Here is an 11,514-nt window from a genome sequence, read left to right as displayed (position 1 = left end):
AACGTCAACAAACACCCTCATTTTGTAGTTAAAGAGAGAATTTATCACTTACGCATTAGTTAAAAAAGACATAAAATTAAGAAAATCGAAGAAAAAGAACAATGTAGAAAGTGTTGAAGATATAATTTCTCTTCCAGTTAAGGTAACCTTAATCGTGTCAAAACGTCAACTTCACTTCTTTTCCCCAATGCTAGAGTTCAACTTCTACCCTGGGCCTTTGGTTTCCATTAAAAGTTCAAAGAAGATAAAATAAAGATCACTACCAATTAAGTGATCTTTTAGAAAGAAAAAGAACAAGTGCGCGCGTGCATAGTTGAAAGTGAAACCCATCAACACCAACGCCCCTAGAGTAGTAGTAATATAATGAGGTCGGCCACTGGTTTCAATTCCATCAAATCGCAAGCCAGCAAATTAAGGTGCTCTTCATTCTTCAGCCGTTAACTTTAGAAATTTGTCGCCAATGTGTCGATTTCTTCAAAGTCGATCTCAACTGCTTTTAGCATTCCCGTACAGATCACTTGGGTAAAGAAATAGACCAAAGAGAGGAAAAGCATGCATGGATTTGTTGTAGCAGATGCATTATGCCCACAGAACTGAAGCAGTGTAGGTTTTCCGCTGATTTTGCCGCAGGGGAATGGGCAATCAGAAAGGGCCAGCAGCATAATGCGTAATTCAAGGGAAACGATATAAAATTTGCACGTTAGGTAGATGGCGATTAATTAAATAGGACTATTTGTTATGTGAATAGTCCAAAACTATTTTGTTTGGGAATGGATGAAATATGGTTGCCCTTAAATTTTTACTATTAATGAAATTACAGAATATAGAGAGAGATATATATTGAGTCTAAACTCCATATTACAATAAGCATCAAGAGAACATCCCGAGATAATAACAGGAGTCTTAACTAAATACATGTATTCTAAGTAGTGTCGACTAGCGATGAGTGCACTATTGGCTACTCCATTCGCTTTGCAATTGTGGGACATACCAGAAAGATATTGCTTACGCGAAGCCATAAGTTACTACTATTCTCAGCTTTCCCATCATGTTGCCATCAGAAAAACATTCCTGTAACACTGAGTTTTATCCTGCTACTAGAAGGTTTCGATCATTTGACGAAGTAAGGAACTCGCTGCCTAATTAAAACAAACAAGGCACCCACGGTCTAGGATAACGCCCACATCTCCCTACCACTAAGCAGTAGGTACTTATTAATCGGTATAAAACCACAATCTAATAAAGGAAAAAAAATCATAAACAGTTCTTCAACTATTAGCCACTAGTAACTTTCGTACCTCAGGTTTTTAAAATATCATATCAGTACTTGGACTTTTGACCCCGACCCAATATTAATACCTGGGAACAGTAAAATCGTTAACGGGGTTAACTTTTCAAGTGTAAACCTGTCCTTTCACTACCAGTCGTCAACCCTAAAACCTTTTCCCCGAGTTGGGTCAGTCAAACTCTCTTACAAATCTTACAACATTCAGAAAAGGAATCTTATTTGTTTACATCCATTAGTTTGTAAGGGATTTAACGTAGACTTTGATGGGGATAAAATGGCTGTTCATGTACCTTTATCTTTGAAGGCTCAAGCAGAGACCCGTTTATTTATGTTTTCTCATATGAATCTCTTGTCTCCAGCTATCTTCCCATCTCTGAAATCTGATCTCCACACAGAGAGATTCGATTCTCTCATAACAAATATATTCAGACCCGTACTGAAGATAGTAGAAGATTCGGTCATGCTAGAATCCATGGGCGAACCCATCTATTGGAGATATTTTCGGGTTAATGAGGAGCCACCTAGATATGTAGGTGAACGAAATGGTCCCCCTACTAAAAGCTTTGCTTTTGTCATCTTGCTAAAATGGAAAGAAATCAATTTGGTCAAGAAAGTGGAAATTGTTTTAGGGTTTCAATGTCGCTGTCTACAGTTTTGGGGTTTGGCTGATATTTGTTTTTGTTTTTTTTGTTTTTTGTTTCCATCTACAATAGTTTAATCATTGTGTTTGTTTGTTGTTAGGAATGAAGTTGGTGAGAGCAACTCCAACAGCTTCTCCATATTTTAGTTTTTCTCTATTTTAGGGAAAAATGAGCCTCTTTTGCTCCAACAGATTCCCTATAACTATCTCCATTTTAAGGAAAGTGAGGAGAGAGAAAACAAAATTCCCTAAATTTACAGCAATCTCTAAAATTTTAAGAAAGAATTTGGAGATTTTAGAGATTGCTGTTAACTAGGGAATCTGTTGGAGTTTTTTTTTTTTTTTTTTTTTTTTTGATCGGGTTAGTTGTTAGTAACTCACACACCCATGCAATGGTATCCCAGCGCCAGGACACCTGCACCGACATTGCGGCGAAAGCCTGGCAAAGCCAGACTAATCCACTGCACCGCAGACGCACGAACCCAAAGGATCCCTCAAATCTGCTGGCCACGGGATGGAGCTGGGATTCGAACGCTAGACCTGGGGGTTTCAAACTAGGCCATTCGACCAACACACCACACCACGTGGTTGGAATCTGTTGGAGTTGAAGAAGAAAAATTGCTTAAAGCTTTGACTTTTGCTTCCCTATAATACAAAAATTATAGAGAAGCTGTTGGAGTTGCTCTGATTGTGTTAAACGCTGGGTTGGATGGGGTCAGTTTAGGGTTCTCTTTTCATACTGGTTTGGTGTGTTCTTAAATTCCCAGTTACTGGGTTTAATTGGAATGAATTAAATGAACAAGGGACAAATTAATTAAATTCCCAGCTGTGTTGGTAGTTTTGCTTAACTCTGTGCAGTTCGGGTTTGATGTTTTGGACTGTTATAGGGCATATTGATATGTTAATAGGCCTTGTTAATAATTAGAAATTGATTTCATGTGATGTCTTTGTTGATGCAGACCCGGCTATGTTCACTATAGTAATACACCATGGAGGAAGGTTTCACATCAGAGGGGTTGTAACAGATTCTACCACGATGGGGAAGTGATTTTTGTGGATGGTGTTGACTTGGGTTAACTATGTGATTTTTGGGATTAACTATTGGGCCCATGACTTGTGTTATCAAAGAGGTCCAATAGGGTACTAGTTCAAGATTCTTGAGAGTGAAGCAGGGACTGGGTACTTGCCCATAGTGACAGATAGAAATTGTTAAGATAGGTGTTGACCCTGATAAGGTCTCTGTTACTGGGATTAACTATTGGGCCCATGACTTGGGTTATAAAAGAGGTCCAATAGGGTACTAGTTCAAGATTCCTGGGAGTGAAGCAGGGGCTGGGTACTTGCCCATAGTGACAGATAGAGATTGTCAAAATATGTGCAGGTTTGCGCATAAGAGTAGCAAGGGGTTGGAGATCTATATTGTCTGCTTAACTGAGAGGAAGATATTTACTACAGAGGAGTTGGGGGTGTATCAGGAAAACCCAGACCATGAGGACTTTTTTGGGCATTTCATAGAAGATATTGAGGACAAGCCAATTGAAATAGAGGATATTGTAGATGAGGAAGATGTTGGGCTTGGTTTTAATAACTTTGTTGATGTGGGAAGTGAAAACCATGAAGTGGGAGATGAAGACCATGAAGTGGGGGTTGAAGTCCATGAAGTTGGGAATACCACAGATGTTGAGCCATAGCAAGGAGGAGCAGAACATGGGGCCTAAGCAACATCAACGATCACTCAACAGCCCAATAAAAATGGGATAAATAAGGAAGCAGATAAGGGAAAAAATAAGGAGGCTGAGAAGGGAAAGAATAAGGAGAGTGAGAAGGGGAAAAAGAATGAGGCTGAGAAGGGGAAAAAGAAGGCAGTTTGCAAAGGAAAGTAGAAGGTCAGTGTTGAAGAAGATGTTCCTGTACCTAGAAAAAGAAAAGGCAGGCCTAGGAGTTATACATTATTACACGCATTTCAATGCATATAATTGTATCTAAAACACGAGAATTAGGCTAATCTTCAAGTTAATTAATATGTAATTAATTTATTTTTATTTATTTTGTAGAAAATAAGCGGAGTCACGGATATCGGAAGAAAATGGAGCGAAATCGGAGCAAATAATTAACAAATGAAGAAAAGATTGATTTCATTAATTAATCATTAGATAATGATTAATTAATCACTTAAGTTTGGCATCAGTGCCATCATCACGTGAAGATGTGCAGCAATTAAACATAATGTTTAATTAAGTTAGCCAATTAAATGATGACACATGGCAATCCATCACCTTTGCTACTCTTGCACGCTAGTACCATTTTCTTTCTCTTCTTTGGTACCAATCAAGTTCTGACACCTCATCCATCAGCCAATCTCATTCTCTCTCACGCCAGCCACACATAATTAAAACTCATCATTGTTCTCTCCCTTAACAATATCGAGACCTAACAGTCCCTTTGTACTGTTGTTGCGGCCTTGTGCCTTCTTAATTGATTCATCCCTTCGACCAAAAAAAAAAAAAAAAAACAGACCCATGTATATTGCCTTCCCTTCTACAGTGCCGCAACAGACACCACCCACCTCCATTTATCATTCCTTCCATTTTCTCTCACCCATCACCTCACACTCTCTCCTCTTTCCTTCTTTATTTTTAATTTCAATCTATTGGGGTTGGACACTCAAGGCTTCAAGGAAATCATCATCAAGAGCACACATTCATTTTTTTGGGTAGTTGAGTGAAGAAATTACTTGGTTCATACTAACCCATTGCTAGAAGTGACCAAGCTAACTCTCCTCTCTCTTCCTCATTATCTCTTTCATAATTTTTCTATGCTTTTGGTGATGTATTTGATAATGGGTTGTGAGTAGTTCAATTTGGGAGTTAGGGTTGTGAAGCCCTAACTCATCTTGTATAAATATTGATGCTTTAATTTTAATAAATGCAATTTCCATTGTGTATGCTTTAAATCCGAATTTATTGGTCCTTAGAAGCATGTTTCTAGACTTTGTCACTCTTTGAAATTATGTTGTGGGCAATTGTGATGAATAGATTGATAAATTGACAACTTATTGGTCTTGTTGCATCTGGCGGAGGCGAGGGACATGCTGGCGGAGGTGGAACGGTGCCTGACAAAGGCAACCACTGAAACATATGCCGACACAACAGACGTCGAGCCGATGGATCCAGCTTCTGGCGAACGAACCAAAGGATCCAGTTCCTGAGACAGGACGCGTTTTGTTGGCGCGTCACCTCCATGTTTTGTCGCGTAGCGACAGTAAGGGGACGAGATGGTACACATGCATCGAAACGCTCTGCTTGAAGAGTTTGACTTTTATTTGCCATGCAGTTTCAACACTACGTACTCTAATTAAGCCAAGTCCTTTGACGCGTTACTGTCTCTCTAAATTATATGCTCCTAACAAAATTTTAAATTAAAGGATTTTTGTCCATTTACCCTAATTCTAGAATCATTTATCTCACTTACCCCATTAAGTTTTTTAATTCCCTGATTGCATGCATTTTTATGCATGTAATTATATCTAAAACACTAGAAATAAGTTAATCATCAAGTTAATTATTATGTAATTAATCTATTTTTATTTATTGTGTAGGAAATAAGCGGAATTGTGAAAATCAAGAGAAAATTGAGCTAATTAGAGTTTCCGAGAAAATGGCGAATTATTGACACAGTCAACCATAGTCAATGCAAGCTAGGAAGTGAAACCCAACTAGTCCCTTAACAATATATTCGAGATTGTGGAAAGTGGGAAAGAAAGAAAAAGAACAAGAAGAAAATTGAAGAAAAGGAATGAAGCTTAGTTAATTAAGTTAGTTAATCAAAGTGATTAATTACTTAATTAATCAAAGCAAAGATTGCAGCCTTCTCTTCCAAAACCCACGTGCAACATAATGAACGTAATTATGCATTTGACCAATTGCACACTTTCATTAATCTCTTGGCTATTTACATGCTGCCACCTCATCCAATTTTTATCTTCTTTCCCATTCTCTCCCAGCCACCAGAGTAGACCAAGGGCCACAATTAAAACCCTTCATATATTCATCCCAACCTTCAGCGCTGCACACTCCATCCTTCTTCTCTAACAGCCGCAACACACACCGACCCACCTCCATTTCTATTCTCCCATTTTCTCTCACTTCCCAATATCATTCTCTACCATTTTTCTCAATGAACAATTAAGAGGCTTTCATTTCACATTATCAAGACTTCATCACCACTAGGAATTTTAGCTTTGGTAAAGAGTAGGAGCTTAATTTCAAGTTGGGTTTATATTTGCATGTAGTAAATTGTGAGCCTAACTTGCCTGTACCAATTATCTTGGTTAGGTCCAACACCTAATCCCCGAGGTACGATAAACTAAAGTCCAAATACTTCCTTTACTTGACACGATTCGTACGTTTGCGAGAGTTTATGCATCAAGTCATTCTCTCTTACCCATAAAGACTCTAATACGGTATTACCTAATATCCAATTAATGTTTTTGTTTTTTATTTTTTGTTTATTTTTTAGACTATTTTACCCTCACCCCTTTATTACAGAGAGAGAGAGAGAGAGAGAGAGAAGCCATATAAGACTTCGCCGTAGTCCCGTTACCGGCCACCAGATTCCGACCAACGATCGCCTGATTTCGATCACCGGTCACTGGTCACCACCCACCAAACTTCTCTGAAAACCTCGCAAGAGGTCGTCGGAAGAGTTTATTGCCCCAAATAGACCTTTATTGCCCACCAATAAACATCTATTTCCCCCCAATAAACCTTTATTGGGGGCAATAAAAGTTTATGAAACCTCGTCGAAAGTCCCCAAAGAGGTTGTCGGAGATCTCATATGGGGTTGGAGAGGTTTATCACCCCCCCCCTCAATAAATCTCTATTGCTTCCCAATAGACATTTTGGTCGCCGGAATGAGAACTAATCTCTCTAAAATTAGACAAATAAAACTTTGATTAAGGAAAAAAAAACGAGGCGATTATATTAATTCAAAACATTTATTGCCCTCAATAGACCTTTATTGCCTTCCAATATAGTTTTTCTTTTTCCTTTTCTCTTTCCTTCTGAGTCTTCTGCCCCCATTTTATGAAAAAAAAAAATGATTTAGACACCTAGAAAATGCACTGGGCACCCACATCCTCTCACGCTTCCCCAACGCGTGTAGCCACATCATCCACCTAGCCGGATCTTTCCAATCCAAATCGTCGTCTCAACTCATAGGAGACCGCCGATTCTAGCTCGCGGGACCTTCCTGTTGCCAAGGAGGAAAACCGGGAAGGCGAGAACATGAGTCGCATATGTCCAGGAGCAAGGAAAGCTCGATCTCGATGGAGACAGAGATTAAGCTTCTGATCTCGATCGGAATCGCGGCGTCGTTTTGGTTTCCTGAGCAATCCGAACAGCAATTTCAAATGGAAAGTAAAGGAGGAGGAGGTTGAGGTTAAAGTAAAGAGAAGACGAGGAGGAAGTGGTCAGTGAGGAACGGCCTCTCGATCAGAGTTCCAACGAGGGGTTGAAGGGCATGAAATTGAACTATTGATCTCCATCGCTGACATCAGGATCGGAGACCCTTCCTTCCTTCCTCCAACACTGAACAGAGTGACACTCTCTTTTCTCTAATCGATTCGATAGCTAAGGTCGACCAAGAATTTCATTTCATACTTGACTACTTCAAGCCAACTGTAAGAGAAATTTAAATATTTACTCGTCTTGCTTTAGTGGATTGTGAAAGGAGAAGAGGACATTGCGGTGGATTGCGGTTGAAATCGTCACTGGAAGAAGAGATGGCACCAAGAGAGTGTCACGCCCCTGATTTTTTAACACAATTAAAAATCGATATATAACCCCATAATTATACATGCGTGAATGTTCAGCCATCAATACCAAATACCTGGAAAACTTTTTCCCTTTATACAATATACATGTTGATGCCCTGAACCCACTATGTCAATATTGACCCGCCCACAGAGTCATATATTACATAAGCTTACGAGTTAAATTGTCAACAACAAGATAAAACGTAAAAGCTCCTCAGAGTTTACTACAAAGCGAAAGTCATAACAATGGCAAAGCCAATCAAATTTGCTTCCTACCAGTTCTGCTGCCAACAAGATACCTCAGCTTCAGCCACGATTTCCCTGACCTGCAAGATTAACCCCTACACCGTTTGAATAGTGCACCGGGTTGTCACACAACAAACCCGGTAAGCTTTTGCAAACCCGTATGAGTAACTCAAAAACAACTCACACCAAATCACGGGATAAAAACCCGCACAACTCACGCCAAAACACGAGGAACATCTTTCGACTCAAGAATAAGGAAACATACCATGCTTCCCAAAACAATACTCTTCTCCCAAAAAGGAAATCACAAAAGTCACACCGTGACAAAATCATATAATCGTTAACCTAACAATTCAAATATGATTAATCGATCCAACCTGGATAAAACACATAAGCACATCAATCATACCTATCGTTAACCTAACAATAGCATATGATTCACAAGTCCTCCCAGGACATTTAAAAGAAAGAATCTCCGAAACTCTCTTTTAAAGACACGTACTCATGAGCATCAGATAGCTCCCCGCTACCCCCCATGATATACATATGTACACGTACACATAGTCATACACTCAGAAATGTCACTAGCTAATACCATCTATAGTCACAGTTAATCCCATAACTCCAAGACAATATGGTAACTAGGCTCGTAACACAGATAAATCATTGGTCACCATCTGCAACCTATCACTATCTGTGACTCTTGGTTTTCAGACCTCGTCTGGTCTTAGAACCAACCGTTGGTCACCATCTGCGACCCATGCTTTTCAGACCCCATCCGGTCTCAAGTCAACGTTAAGTAAATCACACCTGACCTAAAAACGTTACGACCATCTAGTTCCGGCTTTCCCCATCCCTGCTCACCATCTGTGACCCTTGGTACAATGACCAATACATTTAAAATGAGTCACGCTTGACTCCAAAATGTAACATCAAACTCAATACTTTTCAAACAATAGAAAACATCTTTTTCCACAATATCGTTTCTATGAAAAGTCCCATTCAACAATAATATGAACCCATCATGCATATTATTCATCACACATCATCCACAAGAATATATATATTTCACGTAAATATATATATACGTAGTCATTCGCTCAGGAATGCCTACTAATACCAACTATAGTTTTCAGTTAAATAATTAACGCCAAAACAATAATGGTAATTCCGTTCATAATGAACCTTGTGAGATTACTCACCTCGAAACTCCCGCTGCGTCTTCAATAACGAACAAAGCAACCAATCACAATAGCCATCCAAAGAATACTTCGTCAAGTACCTAAGGAAACACAACTCTGATTCAGTTAACGAATCACAAGGAATAACGTTCGAAAACCCTAAATCGAACCAAAATTCCCAAGATGACGCCAATCGAGGCGAAACCACATCCGAGACCTCCCAAAGTCTCCGGAACACTTCCACGATCGATGTGTCCAAGCCACAAGTCGATCCGATGCTTAAATCCTCAAGGATTTGAATAAATTCACCGATATGAAACGGTGAAAATCATAACAAATCCATACGAACTCCAAAATCTGCATATTATATATCAAAACGCTCGTATCGACGAGTAGAAGATATATAGTGCCAGAAACAGTTCCTTACATGGCCGGAACACCACCGGTCAGAAACAGTTCGCACGGCCGCCGGCTAAAAACTCATTATTTCACAAAACTCCCAACATCAAAAAGCTTCATCTAAGCATGCTTGTGAATTCTCATAACTAGCTTGAAGTTAGAAAACAAGCATAAGGGATCAAAAACTACCTCACAAACTGTGAACAGTAATCCAATCTGAGTTGAACCGATTTCCACGTAAATCGATCGAAACAAACACCATAGATCGATCAAGGAGGCTGCTCTGAGCTCCCCAAGCTTGGCCCAAAGCCTTGCCGTCGCCGGAGCTGCGTTTTCCGGTCGGGTTGAAAAACCACGAACTGCACCGCCTTGCTGCGCTTCCTCCACCAAAAATCGCCGCTCGAGCCCACCACAGAGACGACCGGAGCAAGGAGGCGAATTGATCTGTGCAGGTTTCGCCGGTAGAGGTCGCCGGAGTTGAGAGTTCCGGCCGGGTCGGAACACCGGGTTCGGGTCGGGTCAGTCGAAAAACTTTGATACCGAAGGTATCAGTCGAGAGAGAAGAGAGAGAGGAAAACTGATTTCCGGAAATGGAAATGGAATTATGAAAATAATTTCTGAAATTCCATATTTATACTAAAATGGAAACTTCTTCCAATGGCCATAACTTTCTCGTACAAACTCCTATTTCTGCGTTCCACATGTCCACGAACTCGTATCGACGCGCTCTACAACTTTCGTGAAGGAAGTTTTCGGAGAATCTCAACGTATCAAAAGTCAACCTTTGCAACCCCCCTAAAGTCATCATTTTCAAATAAAAATTCGTCCGAAACACTTCCGCTCCGTCCACGAGCCACGAAACCTTCCAACAACCACTAATTAAATTCCGGAAAATCCTCGGAAAATAAATACGAATTTTCGGGGCATCACAAAGAAACAGCGCGGAAGAGAGAGAGAGAGAGATAAGTGACGATGGCTGTGGTTTCTTAATTAGGTTAAGGGCAAAGTTGTCATATCTCTTTAAATTGAGTTAGTGATATTCTATAAAAAAAAAAAAAAAAAAGTTAGTGAGAATAAAAACTCTGTTGCTAGGGTAAGTAGAATAATTTTAGTTTATTTTATGTTTTTTTTTAGTCAAGGACCGTAAATTCAACTTAACAAGAAAGAAAATTCTATGTCTTTTTTGATTCACCTAAAATAATTAATAATTTTGTTGGTAGTTACTATAATATCGGAGACCCTAAATTAATAAAACTAATTAAAAATCAGGTGGCGCCGAAGACCCACTAGTACCGAGGTGGCTCTGCCCCTTATGGTGTTCTCCTCAACCGCCTCTATATTCTTTCGTAAAATAGAACCGTGACAATACAAAACTGAAGTTAAATGACGTGAGAAATTAATACACTGCAAATCATATAATTCTGTCCCATTTAAATTCTTGATTTTTTTTTTTTTTTACTTAGTGAGAATCGAAAAAGCATGGCCTTTATAATATTGAAATGATAATTTAGGGAAATTGGTCCAAATGGTACCTGAACTATTGCTCATTATAAATTTCAGTACCTTAAGTTTTGAAAATATCAGAACGGTACTTGGTACCTGAGAGATTCTAACTCCGACCGAACTTTGGTATCTAGAACCGTTAGCTCCGTTACAAAGTCTGTCAACTGACAATTTTTGAAGGGCACATTCGTCCTTTCGTATCTTAATTAACTTTTTTTTTCTCTATGCATTCCCCCCCCCCTTCTCTCCCCGCCTTTTCTCTTTTCCTATTCCTCTCTCTCTTAACTCGAATTAATATAGCAGTTGCGAGGTTTTCATCCATTACCGAAGGAGTACGAGATCGACCTCAAGGAGTGCGGCCCTAATTTCTCTTCAGTCAAAATTTTTCTTTTGCATTCACTGTCCAAAAAAAAAAGCCTTTCAATTATCTGAAGAAGAACAA

This window comes from Rosa rugosa, chromosome 1 (assembly GCF_958449725.1).
Source record: "Rosa rugosa chromosome 1, drRosRugo1.1, whole genome shotgun sequence".
Classification (NCBI taxonomy): domain Eukaryota; kingdom Viridiplantae; phylum Streptophyta; class Magnoliopsida; order Rosales; family Rosaceae; genus Rosa; species Rosa rugosa.
This window is presented reverse-complemented; position numbering follows the sequence as displayed.